At 44.9% G+C, this 12,206-nt stretch overlaps 1 long non-coding RNA gene across 1 annotated transcript in view; it reads right to left on the minus strand.

Moving 5' to 3' along the window:
- Positions 1-2,828: 2,828 nt before the first annotated feature.
- Positions 2,829-12,206, minus strand: part of LOC139752596 (uncharacterized) — a 901,151-nt gene continuing 891,773 nt past the window's right edge. Inside the window, exon 5 of the long non-coding RNA XR_011713540.1 lies at positions 2,829-2,857. This is a non-coding gene — a long non-coding RNA (uncharacterized lncRNA). The remainder of the gene's footprint in view (positions 2,858-12,206) is intronic.

The raw sequence follows: 12,206 nt of genomic DNA on the forward strand, positions 1-12,206 counted from the left end.
TCCAACACCCTGTTGATGACGCGTCAGCAGACGTATTGACACCTTCACCATCGCGTTGATGACGCGTCGGCATGAAGATTGATACCCTCATCATCACGTTGATGACGGCGTCGGCAAACCTTCATCATCACGTTGATGACGGCGTCGGCAGATATACTGACACCTACATCAGAGCTGCTGCTGCTGCTGCTGCTGCTGCAGACTAAAGAACCCACACTGCGTCAGGAGGTGGAGTATAAGCATTCCAGTCACCGAGCCATGGGAGCTGGATATAAACGTGTGCATCAGGAAATTGCTCTTCTTTCAGGATCAGGGAAACGTGTTGCCTTGAAAGCATAATCTGAGTAACCACAGGATGGGTGAAGGACGGGGATACGATGGACCTGATGGAAAGGGGGGAAGAGGGGGAGAGGAGGAGGAGGATAATTGGTGGGGTGCGCGAGGGACAAAGAGCTGGAGGACAGGTGAGAGAGAGAGAGAGAGAGAGAGAGAGAGAGAGAGAGAGAGAGAGAGAGAGAGAGAGAGAGAGAGAGAGAGAGAGAGAGAGAGAGAGAGAGAGACGATAGGGTGAGAAAGATTATCTGTGACGAGAGGAGGGGGAAAATGGGGGGATCGGAAGGAGGAGGAAGATTGTAAGAGAGGGGTGGCAAAGAAGGGAAATGCATTGGAGAACAATGTGGAGGAGGAGCATGAGGAACGGGGTATACTGGGGTTACATGGTTAGGTTGAGGTGCTGGAAACACTGGGCTGCAGGGCAGGTGTAGAGGGGTGGAGAAAAATGAGGTGGATGGTGGGACCCGTTGAGGAAAGACCAGTGAGGGAGGCGTGAGGCTGCTGCTGTGAGTAGGAAGGTGACGGAGCCAGTGAGGAGGATGAACAAGAACGACAAGTAAGGCAAGAGTAAGTGGTCTAAGGGAGAATGAGACGCCAAGAGGAAAGGGGTAAGGGAGCTAAGAATTTGACACCTGAGAGAAGGGTGAGGACCTTGTGGAAAAGAGGCGAGAGGGTATGGAAGGGTAAGGAAGGTAGATGTGAGAGCAGTACGATGAGAAAGGGATGGAAAAGCTGAAAAAAATAAGGACAGACGGGTGGGGAGGTGGTAATGAGGCTAAGGAAGGATAGGTAATTGACAGATGTGTTTGGAGACTACGAGAAAGTGGTCAGGTGAGGGTAGGTCAAGGAGGTTAAGGTTGAGTACATCATTAAGGGAAGGGTGAGGAGGGGGGGGGTAGGGAGGGTAAGGAGACTACACAGCTAGGGTAAGCGTGTAGGGAAATTTCAATTGAATGTAATCTGAGTGACTGAAATGAAGGAGAACCAATTATACAACGTTTCTGAAATTTGCCAATGACAGTGACAACAGAAATGATAAGAGAAGAATACTTAATACTATTTCATAGCTGTATGTCTACGCTCAACACAGATTATGACATTACACGACGATAGTCATTTGTTTACAGAAGTAATCACAAGTTGAACGCGCCCTACCGAGGGGATTACTAAAGAAATAAATGAGTAACAGGTCACGATGCATATATTTCTAGTGATTATAAATCAAATGAAAAAAGATAAATTCCGAATATTGCTGCTATTTTGATAAGAGACCTAACAGTTGGTTTCACAAGATAAGGCAACTAATTAATTCAGAGCTACAGCCCCGATTACGTAATCACATACGCATTTATTTTTTCTTCATAATTTTTTTTTCGCTTTCATCACAGTGCTGTAAATAGCTCTGCTCTCTTATCGGTGCAGAGCTATTGACTTACTGTAGGGTCGGTAATCCAGCCAATAAGGCACTATACTCTGTCTGTGTTGATGACGAATTCAGTTTTGTAGTGAAGGTTATACGAAGCATGACAGCTGTTGCTCAATACTACACTCGTGTCATGTTTCCAGAAGAATGCAACACATTTGTCGACGTCAGTTTTCTTTCTTTTTTTTTCCTCCCACACTGTAACGATATGCACTAAAAGAGAGACCAAATCAAACATCCCCGGCATCAAGACCCCCTTAACCCCTCTGCGTGCTAGCATCAGAAATACACAATGAGATGTACCAGAGAGAAGTTAAAGTGCCCTAAAAAGAAAAAAAGGACCTTCAATGTGTACCAGACCTGCTAAGGTTGTGGGAGTTATGTGGGCCTGAGGGCTGCGGCTTCCAACAGCTTGGTCGACGACGAACAACCCAACCCAACAGCTTTGGCTCATCCCGGGCTGTGTGGGGTGAAAGACACCCGAAGAGTTCACCTCGTGTATACACCAGACTGCGTCATCGTGACGCGGAAGTCTACGGATGCAACGCTCCCAACCCCGGCAAAACCTATGGGTTCCTAGTCTCTGGTTCGTCAGATAGGGGTGCTTACGTAAGACCAAGAATTCTTGGGGGTCGTGTGAAATCCAATGAAAGAAAACGAAGAGGGGGTCGTGTCCTACCCGTAAATAACAGATCAAAAAATCGAGGTGGTAAGATGAAGAATAATACACGTAAGCAAAGGTCAGTTTTGCTTGACATGGAAGCTTAGGTCGTCTGACACAATAGGTTAAAGATGATGAAAATCAGCCTCGCAAGATGCAACAGACCGCAATGACCTTTGCTAAAGACCTTCAAGACGCCTCGGATCTATTTGCGGACGAGTCCAAAGATGCGCTGTGGCACCTCCACGAACTGGACAGACGACGAAAGGTGGCGCTCAGTGTCGACCTGAGACTTGAGAAGTCTGGATTACGGATGAGTAAAAAAAGCGTGGGTGTCGTGTGTACATGACGATGGCCTGTAGTACGACGTGGTGTCATACAAGGGAGTGCCTTACGGCCCTGGGTACTTACCAGTCCCCTTAGCTCGTCCTGGACGGGGTCTGGAAAAGAGAAAGAAAAAGCAGATTAAAAAAAAAGAAACTGGAACATTTCTTCACTTTATCTTCTTCCTGACAGATACGTTTTAAAAATCTGATTTTTTTTTCGTGTGTAACTGAAACAAAAATCGTATATTTCCTTAACTAGAATGAATCATCTCCCTTTTGAATTCCCTTCTGTGTGGCTTATCACTTCCACAAGAAATCAATTCTAAGGTCTGTATAAATATCCTATACACGATACCTTCTTTTTTAAAGACTTACTTTCCCTCATATTGATTCAACTTCAAGCAAACGAGATCCTCTTCCCCACACCAACACCAGCGTGTTTCACCCTCGCAAAAACAAACTCTTCCCGTATTCATGGCTGAAACATTTGTTTATCTTTTTCCAGGATCTTCAGTGGGGATTTCCAGGTGTGAGATCCAGACTACCCACCCACCACCTACCTCCTCCTCAACTTGGGAGGGTGGGGGGGTGGTTCACCCCTCTCTATCCAGTGGTGGTCTTCCATGACAACTTGGTAAACTAACTTCTTACACTCAACTGAATTCTCCTTGGGTATATGTTCCATCCTCGCACATGTGTGAACCTATTTTTGAGACTAACCACTACGATAATCATCGAGGAGTGCTACCCACTCCTTCAAGCATTAAACATTCTTTACTCAAATTCGGATTAAAAGCTAAATTCTGTTTAGAAGCTAAAGAGAAAACCGCGACGCCTGCTGAAGAAAAATATGAATTTTTCAGACGCGTCTGTAAGACTTATACACGTCTTAAGGCTTAGGACCTGGCTTGGGGGAGGGAGAGGGGGGGGGGGGGGGATCAGGAAGAACGGGGGAGGCGGCGGTGGGTGCGGTGTCCGTCGACGTCGCTGCCTGAGGCAACGTGACTCATCAACAGTACCTGGAACCGCGAGACCACCGGGTCGAGGCACGAAGGAGGCCTAACTAACACACACACACACACACACACACACACACACACACACACACACACATACACACACACACACACACACACACACACACACACACATACACACACACACACACACACAGCTCCACGAAGCCTTTCTCTCTTTTACCACGGTTGATAACCTAAGCTGGAAGGATTCCTTTAACCTAAACTCAAGAAGAACTGCACAACTTTCCTTCTTCCTATACACCACAACAACAGGAGCTACTTGTGAAGATGCAGAACATCACTGTTCGAACAACTGTGAACATTTTTAGATAACATTTGTGTGTGAATATAGTCTCTTTGACACCCTTTGTTATCATCAACATGATCATCATTGCTATAGTTATTTATGATTATTTCTTTTAATAGCTTACTGCCCTTCTCGCCTCAGTGTGGAGGCATCAGGAATAAACGAAGAGTGGCCTCATTTGCACAGATTACGCCATGATTTATCATGACTGCTTCATATGCCCTGAATCAACCCAATGACAGCACGTCGCTCCCCATACACCACATCGGTCCACTTAATTTTTCCTGAGTGTTTGAAATCCCGATACCACAAAACCTTCATTATATCCTTCAGTTTTCTTCTTGGTCTCAACTTCCCCACACACCATTCACCCTCCACTTCTGACACGCAGATCTCTTAATCAGTCTCTCTTCGCTTATACTCTCTATCCTCCTGAATCATTCTAGCACATCTTGGTTGGTCCTATCAAGTCACACTACGCTTACTGTAACACCTCTCTGACCCCGCCATTCCTTAAACAATCAGCCCGTCTCACACAAAACATCGTCTTCAAGCACTCCATATTCAAGACAAATACCGTTTTCCTTCGTTTGTACTCAAGGACCAAAACGCACATATGTGGAACACTCTCAGGACTACAGGTATCTTCAAACGAACCCATCTTCGTCCTAAGAAGCATTACCCTCTCCTTCCGTATGCTCCTTAATACGCCCAAGAACTTAAGACTCCACTTTCACCCTGTGACTCACTCTAGCCATCACAGTTCCGTCCTATGTCACGTCCAGTACCAGGTACCCCTGAGGCATTACACTTCCTCCAGATATTCTCCATTTAAACTTACACACGTACCACTCTATCTCAGCCCCCTGGCTTATCTCAATGCTCACTGTTTGTTCATAACTACTATCAACATTCCACACAAACCCCCTAAACTCTAAAATCCAGCTTCCAGAGTCTTTCTCCGGAGTCTACCACTAGAGCCGCGTCATCTGCAAACTGTAGCAGATTCAGCCCTTTATCAAACACCCACGCGTATACCTCCCTCATAAAACAACATTCGTGACAACACACACTTACTTACCATAATCCCACATTCACTGGGATCCACTTACTTTCCTTCCCTCCAATTCGCACATATGCCCTACTTTCCCAATAAAAAAAAACTCCTGACTACATTTAGCAGTTTTCCATCCACTCCAGAAATTCGTAGCACCTATAACTACTACTACTACTACTACTAGTACCACCATACCTACCATTACTATTGCTACTAGCGCACCTACCAACGTGTAAGAAAGTAGAGTGTGCAGGTGGCACGGAAGGAGGCAGGTTGCTCCCGTAAGAACCTGGTTTGAAAATACCGGGAGCTGGAGGAGATTACATGAACACCCACCACTGACTGATGAGGTGGCCAGCGGACTACCGGGAAGAGGGTGTGTGTGTGTGTGTGTGTGGGGGGGTACGGAACTGGGAACTTGGAACCAAGTAAACAATACACCTTCAACCAACAGTGAAGTGTTTACTTCTGTGAATAGTGGAAAGGAAATACTGTAGCTGCCCATCTAAGAAATACGTAATATTCAGGGGTCAAAGTAATCACGCAGACACACACACACACACACACACACACACACACACAACACACACACACAGAAACCCGTTTGATCCATATTTACCTTTCAATTAACAACTTTAAAAAGTTCGATCAGAGATTCCGTATAATTAGTGCTTTCACTGAGGAGATATAGTGGCTCTGCTGTACCACCGCTCTCTCTCTCTCTCTCTCTCTCTCTCTCTCTCTCTCTCTCTCTCTCTCTGAATAATGACAGTATACATTCTAAAATCATTATTTCTCTCTGTAATTACTTAGCACATTTGTATACGAATCACGATATGTGGATATAATCGTTTAATCTATTTTCAACACAAAGTGAAAAATAGTTATATGGAGGAACCAAGAATTAGGTAATTTTCAATGAAAGAAAAAATGTAACTTCTCTCTTCTTTTTTTAAGACCTTGGCCAGAGCGTCACAGGGCGAGCGTAAATACAATTTTGTATGTTCACGTTTTTGTGCATCTACCTCGGCAAATCTGTCTACGATAAGGCATATTCCAACCCAAGACTCGCGTGGATGTTTATGTAAGGTGTAAATCATACTGGACGAAGATCTGCGGAGATTTTAGTGTATATAATCACTTGACAATGTGTTTATATGCTCATATGTTTACCTGCACACATACCCCAGTCCTTCTGATCTGCTGGATTTATGTAATGTGGTCCAGTGGTGAGGGGAGGGAGGGTAAGCAGCAGCAGCAGGAGGAGGCAGCCATAGAATGCAAATAAGCCGGTAAGAAGTAAATTAAATGGAGAGATTTCGCTAATCAAGATTGGTCACACATGAGCGGTTTTGGCATTTCACCTTCACGGGTGAGTCCACCTTACTCCCATCCCCTCACGTCCTCTCTCTCTCTCTCTCTCTCTCTCTCTCTCTCTCTCTCTCTCTCTCTCTCTCCTTTCCGACCATTCTCCCTCTCTCTCTCTCTTTCTCTCCCTGAACCCTACCTACCATCTCTCTGGACGACATCTTCCCACCATTCACCTCCTTCCCCAACCAAGGCCGACCTGGGGCGCGGCTGCACCTGCACACACACACACACACACACACACACACACACACACACACACACAAACACACAGTAAACCTACCCCCCACACAAATTTGGGAGTGACTGCATACAATAAATATTGACATGGGTCCCCCTGGCAAACGCTGACAGCAGCTATAGCAGCAGCGGCCAGCAGCAGCAGCAGCAGTATGGGTTAATAACGGTCGTTACAAGAGCAGTGTCAGCCACAGCGGTAGCAACCACCACCACCACAACCACCACTATCTCCACTACCACCACCACCATCAGCAACCACCGCCAGTACAACAACCATCAGCCACCACCACCACTACCACCGCAATTACTTCTCACTACCACCAGCACTATCATCGCCACCAGCACCACCCCAAACCCGCCACCATTACAGCCACAACTCTCACCAACACCACAATCAGCATCCATACAAAACAAAAACAACAACACACCATCTCCGGCAAAACAGCGACAAAAGAACAACAAGAGTACTGGTCCGATGGGTATCATTGCTCCGTGTGTGTGTGTGTGTGTGGGTGTGTGTGTGTGTGTGTAATTACCTCTTTATACAGTACGAGGAGTGAGTCCTACACTCGTTGGCCCCTCGCAGCACGTAAAGGGAAATTCTACACTTGCTGGGCCTCGTCTCTGGCATTATCTCTATCATCTTAAATCGTTTCAAACCTCTGTATGGTGTTGGCATTCAGTCTGGTCACTTCATCTCTTCCTCTCACTTATGACATCTATACGACAACGGTACGTCTTTACAACGTTTCTAGCCAGTTTCATCGGACATGTGTGTGTGTGTGTGTGTGTGTGTGTGCGCGCGCGTAGAAGGAGTTGGTGGGTGGAGGATGAAGAAGGAGAAGGAGGAGGAGGAGGAGGAGGAGGAGGAGGTAGCGAATTTCACACCCCGGTGCTTCAACAACAACAACAACAAAAAAAGAGTCTAACAAACACAAAAACAATATCAGCGAATAACCCAGCTGACGTCACGCCCCGCCCTGAGGATATATATGGACAGCCAACGACCTGCACCACAGCGGCGCACATTGACGGACACAGATGCCTATTAACTCCCTCACCCAACCAGACACCATCCCTTCTCAGGGCGGGAGGCCAGGGTAGCAACAGCAGCTGGACTGTCACCACAACTTGACATTCGCCTCCCTCATCCAGACCATATTTGCGGTTAGCGAAACATCTTTATATATATATATATATATATATATATATATATATATATATATATATATATATATATATATATATATATATATTATATATATATATATTTTTTTTTTTTTTTCTTAAACTATTCGCCATTTCCCGCGTTAGCGAGGTAGCGTTAAGAACAGAGGACTGGGCCTTTTATATATATATATATATATATATATATATATATATATATATATATATATATATATATATATATATATATATATTTTCTTTTTTTTACCCCAAACTTGAAAAGTTACGACGTATGGAGGAAGTCTTTAGGGTTCTTTTAAGTCTACGCGCCTAGATTCAACACTACGAGTTAAGGAGGAAGTAGTGAGCTAGGATTCGTTTTCAAGTATACTGGATGATGAGGGAAAACATCAAATCTTCCACTGTCTTATCAGGCGCTCTATATCAGTCGAGACACAAGGTTGGTTGATAGCCTCTGTGTGTGTGTGTGTGTGTGTGTGTGTGTGTGTGTGTGTGTGTGCTCGCGCGCGTGTGCGTGTTCTCTTTATTGCGTCTGATTCTGACACTTACATGAATGTTTTCTTGGGATCTTGTATGTATGTGTATGTTTGTGTGTATCCTTCAGTACGTTCACTTTTCCTGTATCTAACTCGTAAAATTTACATAGAAAAGTTGATCTTACATAGCACAAAAACAATATATGAGTTCTTATTACTGGTTCCTTAACTGGACTTTTATGTACAGTCAAGCACCAATTAGCTCGAGGAATATTCATGTTTCATCTGAATTAGTTCTCAAGTCGCTGATTTGATTCACTTGCTGGAGTAAGAAAATGTAACAATAATATACATGCATTCTAAACCTGATGGCTTTCTTGTCATCCAATCAGCCTTATCTCATCCGACTCTTCAAAGCCGAGTTTCGTTCAAGAGCTTCTGTTATATTACGTAAGTCTGTTGCTGCTGCGCAGTCATTGCAAGCAGTGAAACTTGCCATATGATCTAAGCATAATCTAGAGACTCGCTCAAATTAATACAAGTCAAGCGAAACGTGTTAGATTTAACGCAGTGTTATGTTGATAACATTCCGTCGACATCTTGACAGTGACATATCACAGTTCTAATATACCTTCTCCTTATTAAGAGCCTCCGTCACCAATCACCACTTCCCCACGTCTCTTGTTGCTATACACTGAATCATCATCCTTTTTCCATCTTATATTTTTTCCTGAAGATAAAAAAATTTCCACATTCTGCCGTAGGCGAGCAAAAAAGAAAAGAAAAAAAAAATCGTACTGATTTTTAAGGCTAATGGATGGATCTCTGAGAGAGAGAAAATAAAAAAACCCACCTGATCACTCTTTTGTGTACGGTTGCTTGCACGTACAAATTGCTGTTCTCTCGCTGCTGTACTCACGAGGAATTACCACACGGGCGATGGCTGCGGTTCCCAGTATGGGTTCGTCGAGGGTACGTTAGACCGTTTATTATCCTTAGTACGTGTGCCGTCTTTTGTGAGGGGTCACGACGTCTCCATCCATTACGGCGGGTCCGGATGTTACTGGTTGTGTGTGTGTGTGTGTGTGTGTGAACCACTCATCTCTTACTCGTGTCCATCGTCTTTACCCACCTCTTTAGTTTCCCATCAAATACTGTTTTCTGTTACAGTTCCTCCTTGTTTTTTTTTCCCCCTCTACTTCATTATAGTCTTTCTCGTCGTTCTCGCTCCCTCTGAAGAGAGATTTGCCTTACCCAGCCAGGGAGGGTTAATGTGGCATTCACATGCGGTAATCTTCACACCTCTAACGTATAATAGGTACGTTTGACGCCGCTCAAACCGCAGGATTCCCCTTGTCCCCTATTTCCTGTTCCCAACGATCGGATGAAGCGGAACGGGGACTTCTGGTACACGGAAAATTAAGGCCACTCCCCAGGGGCGCATGTGGGTAGTCATTTAGTATTATGTTCGCCAGAGTAATGCCCTGGGTGGTCCACCCACGGCTCCAAGAACTGGCAACACTTCAAGTTTCTTCTCCCCGAACCATGTACGTGAACAGTGCCTTACATCCGGCTTGCATTGGTGATACTTATTATACCCTTACACTCGCCATTATTCACTGTTTAACGAAAGTCTCTCTCTCTCTCTCTCTCTCTCTCTCTCTCTCTCTCTCTCTCTCTCTCTCTCTCTCGTTATTTTCCTCCTACTTTCTCATTTTCTTCATCATACTCAAAGGTTGTTCGATGATATAATTCTGCTATCAATGACCTATCATAATCGTCTGTGAGGGTTGTTCGATGATATAATTCTGCTATCAATGACCTATCATAATCGTCTGTGAGGGTTGTTCGATGATATAATTCTGCTATCAATGACCTATCATAATCGTCTGTGAGGGGTATAGAGAACGGGCACGTTTGAGACTGTTTAAGGGAGTACATATATATCTAAGCCCTTCTGGTAACAAAAGCAGTAGGACAGATTCCCGGCGAGCTGTGGTCGGCATGAAGCAAATGGTAATTATACCATGGTGACCTGATGCAGAGGCTCTAACTATGGAGGGATATGAGCATCATTAGAACGGTCAGGTGGTCAGGGTGAGTGTGGAGAAAACACAGTCTTTGAAAATGTAAAGATCACCTCACGCCCTCCTTGTGTTCCTTATTACTACTGTACATTAAAGTTACGTATCGTCTCTTCACCTCATTTACAGGTAGAATTTTGAATACCAGATACGTCACATAATATGAATGATCGTAGCATATTTCACAGCGATGCTCCTTTAATCTTACTAATCAACGAGACAGAATATTATTATTCAGTAAGTCATCTCGCATCATTAACATCTCCAAGGCTTTCCCTTAGAACAGAAGCTACATTTGACTCCAGCGTTTCTTCTTTGTCGACAGCTAAACTCTCTTACACAGTGTAACGTCTGTGTCTTTATTGCCCATTATTGTAGTTCCTATTTATTCCTCCGTCCAATAATTCCTCCTAGTCACACCAGCCTTCCCACTTCCCTTCTCACTAAACTCTCTCTCCCTCGTCATGATACAGCTTTCTCCCTAATTCATAGTTTTCTCTCTTTGCCTTCCCATTATTCAATGTGTTTTCCTTTCCCTCTTCACTGCTGCCACCAGTTGCTTACTACTTATAGTGAAAAAAACACAGAAAATTTGCAGTGCAATAGGATACAGAGGAGCCATAAAACAAAAGACGAGTGAACAATTGCCATAAACTTCTCTCGTCCTCCCTCCCTCATTCCCCACAATTTCTCTGATTTCCCCCCACGGAGCGAGAGACTAAAACCATAAAAGATGTGGCTCGCATTAATTCAGTCATAACCCTGCGCTTTATCGGCGACTCCGCCATGCTAGGTACAATGGGGGGGTTTATTTGACTGAGTGGGATGATGTATGGCTGAACAGGTCCCAGACGGATCGTCTCCGCCTCCCTTCCGTCCTTCTTCTCCTCTTCCTCCTCTTTCTCCTCCTCCTTCTCCTCCTCATCACCATCGCCGTAGTTCCCCCTCAAAAAAAGAAGGGAAATAAGGACGACTCTTCCAAGTCTCTGTAGAAGATGGATATTACCTCTTGATTTCTACGCTTTTCAAACTCTTGCTCTTTGAACGCTCAAGAGGTTTTTTTTCAGTTCGAAGTGGGCAGTGGGGCGTCCCTTCAGGCACAAAATGGGCTGAAGGAGTTGAATCCAGAGGGTTTGTGTGTGTGTGTGTGTGTGTGTGTGTGTGTGTGTGTGTGTGTGTGTGTGTGTGTGTGTGTGTGTGTGTGCTTGATCGGGTCACAGACAATGCCACGGACAAATGGGTACTTCGGCATTGGGGTTTACACCATAATCACGGTCATCTGACACTACAGGAGGTGGTCGATGGAGCGCCACGGTAAGTGCGGGCACTCGACGCTTGCTGCACCGAAGACAAGCGTCATGCAAGGAGGGCAAGGGAGTTATAAGGGGAAGGTCATGTACTCTACCTCTGAATTTTTCCTCGACGTTACAGAAAACCGTGATCTACCCTCCTAACCCTCAGCTCCTGACTTCGAAGAGCCCTAGGCGGCATCAGGCTGCACCCACATTACCATATATCAAACCTGGTTTTAGCACACACACACACACACACACACACACACACACACACACACACACACGACCCGACACTGAGGAAGCCCCAATATTGCTACGAGTACCACCACTCAGCCTACCACACGTTTTTTCCTCCCTACATGAAAGCCCCGTCAAGTTAGGCAATTAGGGAGTTTTATGGAATGAAACTGGAGATGAAGAGCAGTTTTC

The sequence above is a fragment of the Panulirus ornatus genome, chromosome 13 (genome assembly GCF_036320965.1).
Source record: "Panulirus ornatus isolate Po-2019 chromosome 13, ASM3632096v1, whole genome shotgun sequence".
Lineage (NCBI taxonomy): Eukaryota > Metazoa > Arthropoda > Malacostraca > Decapoda > Palinuridae > Panulirus > Panulirus ornatus.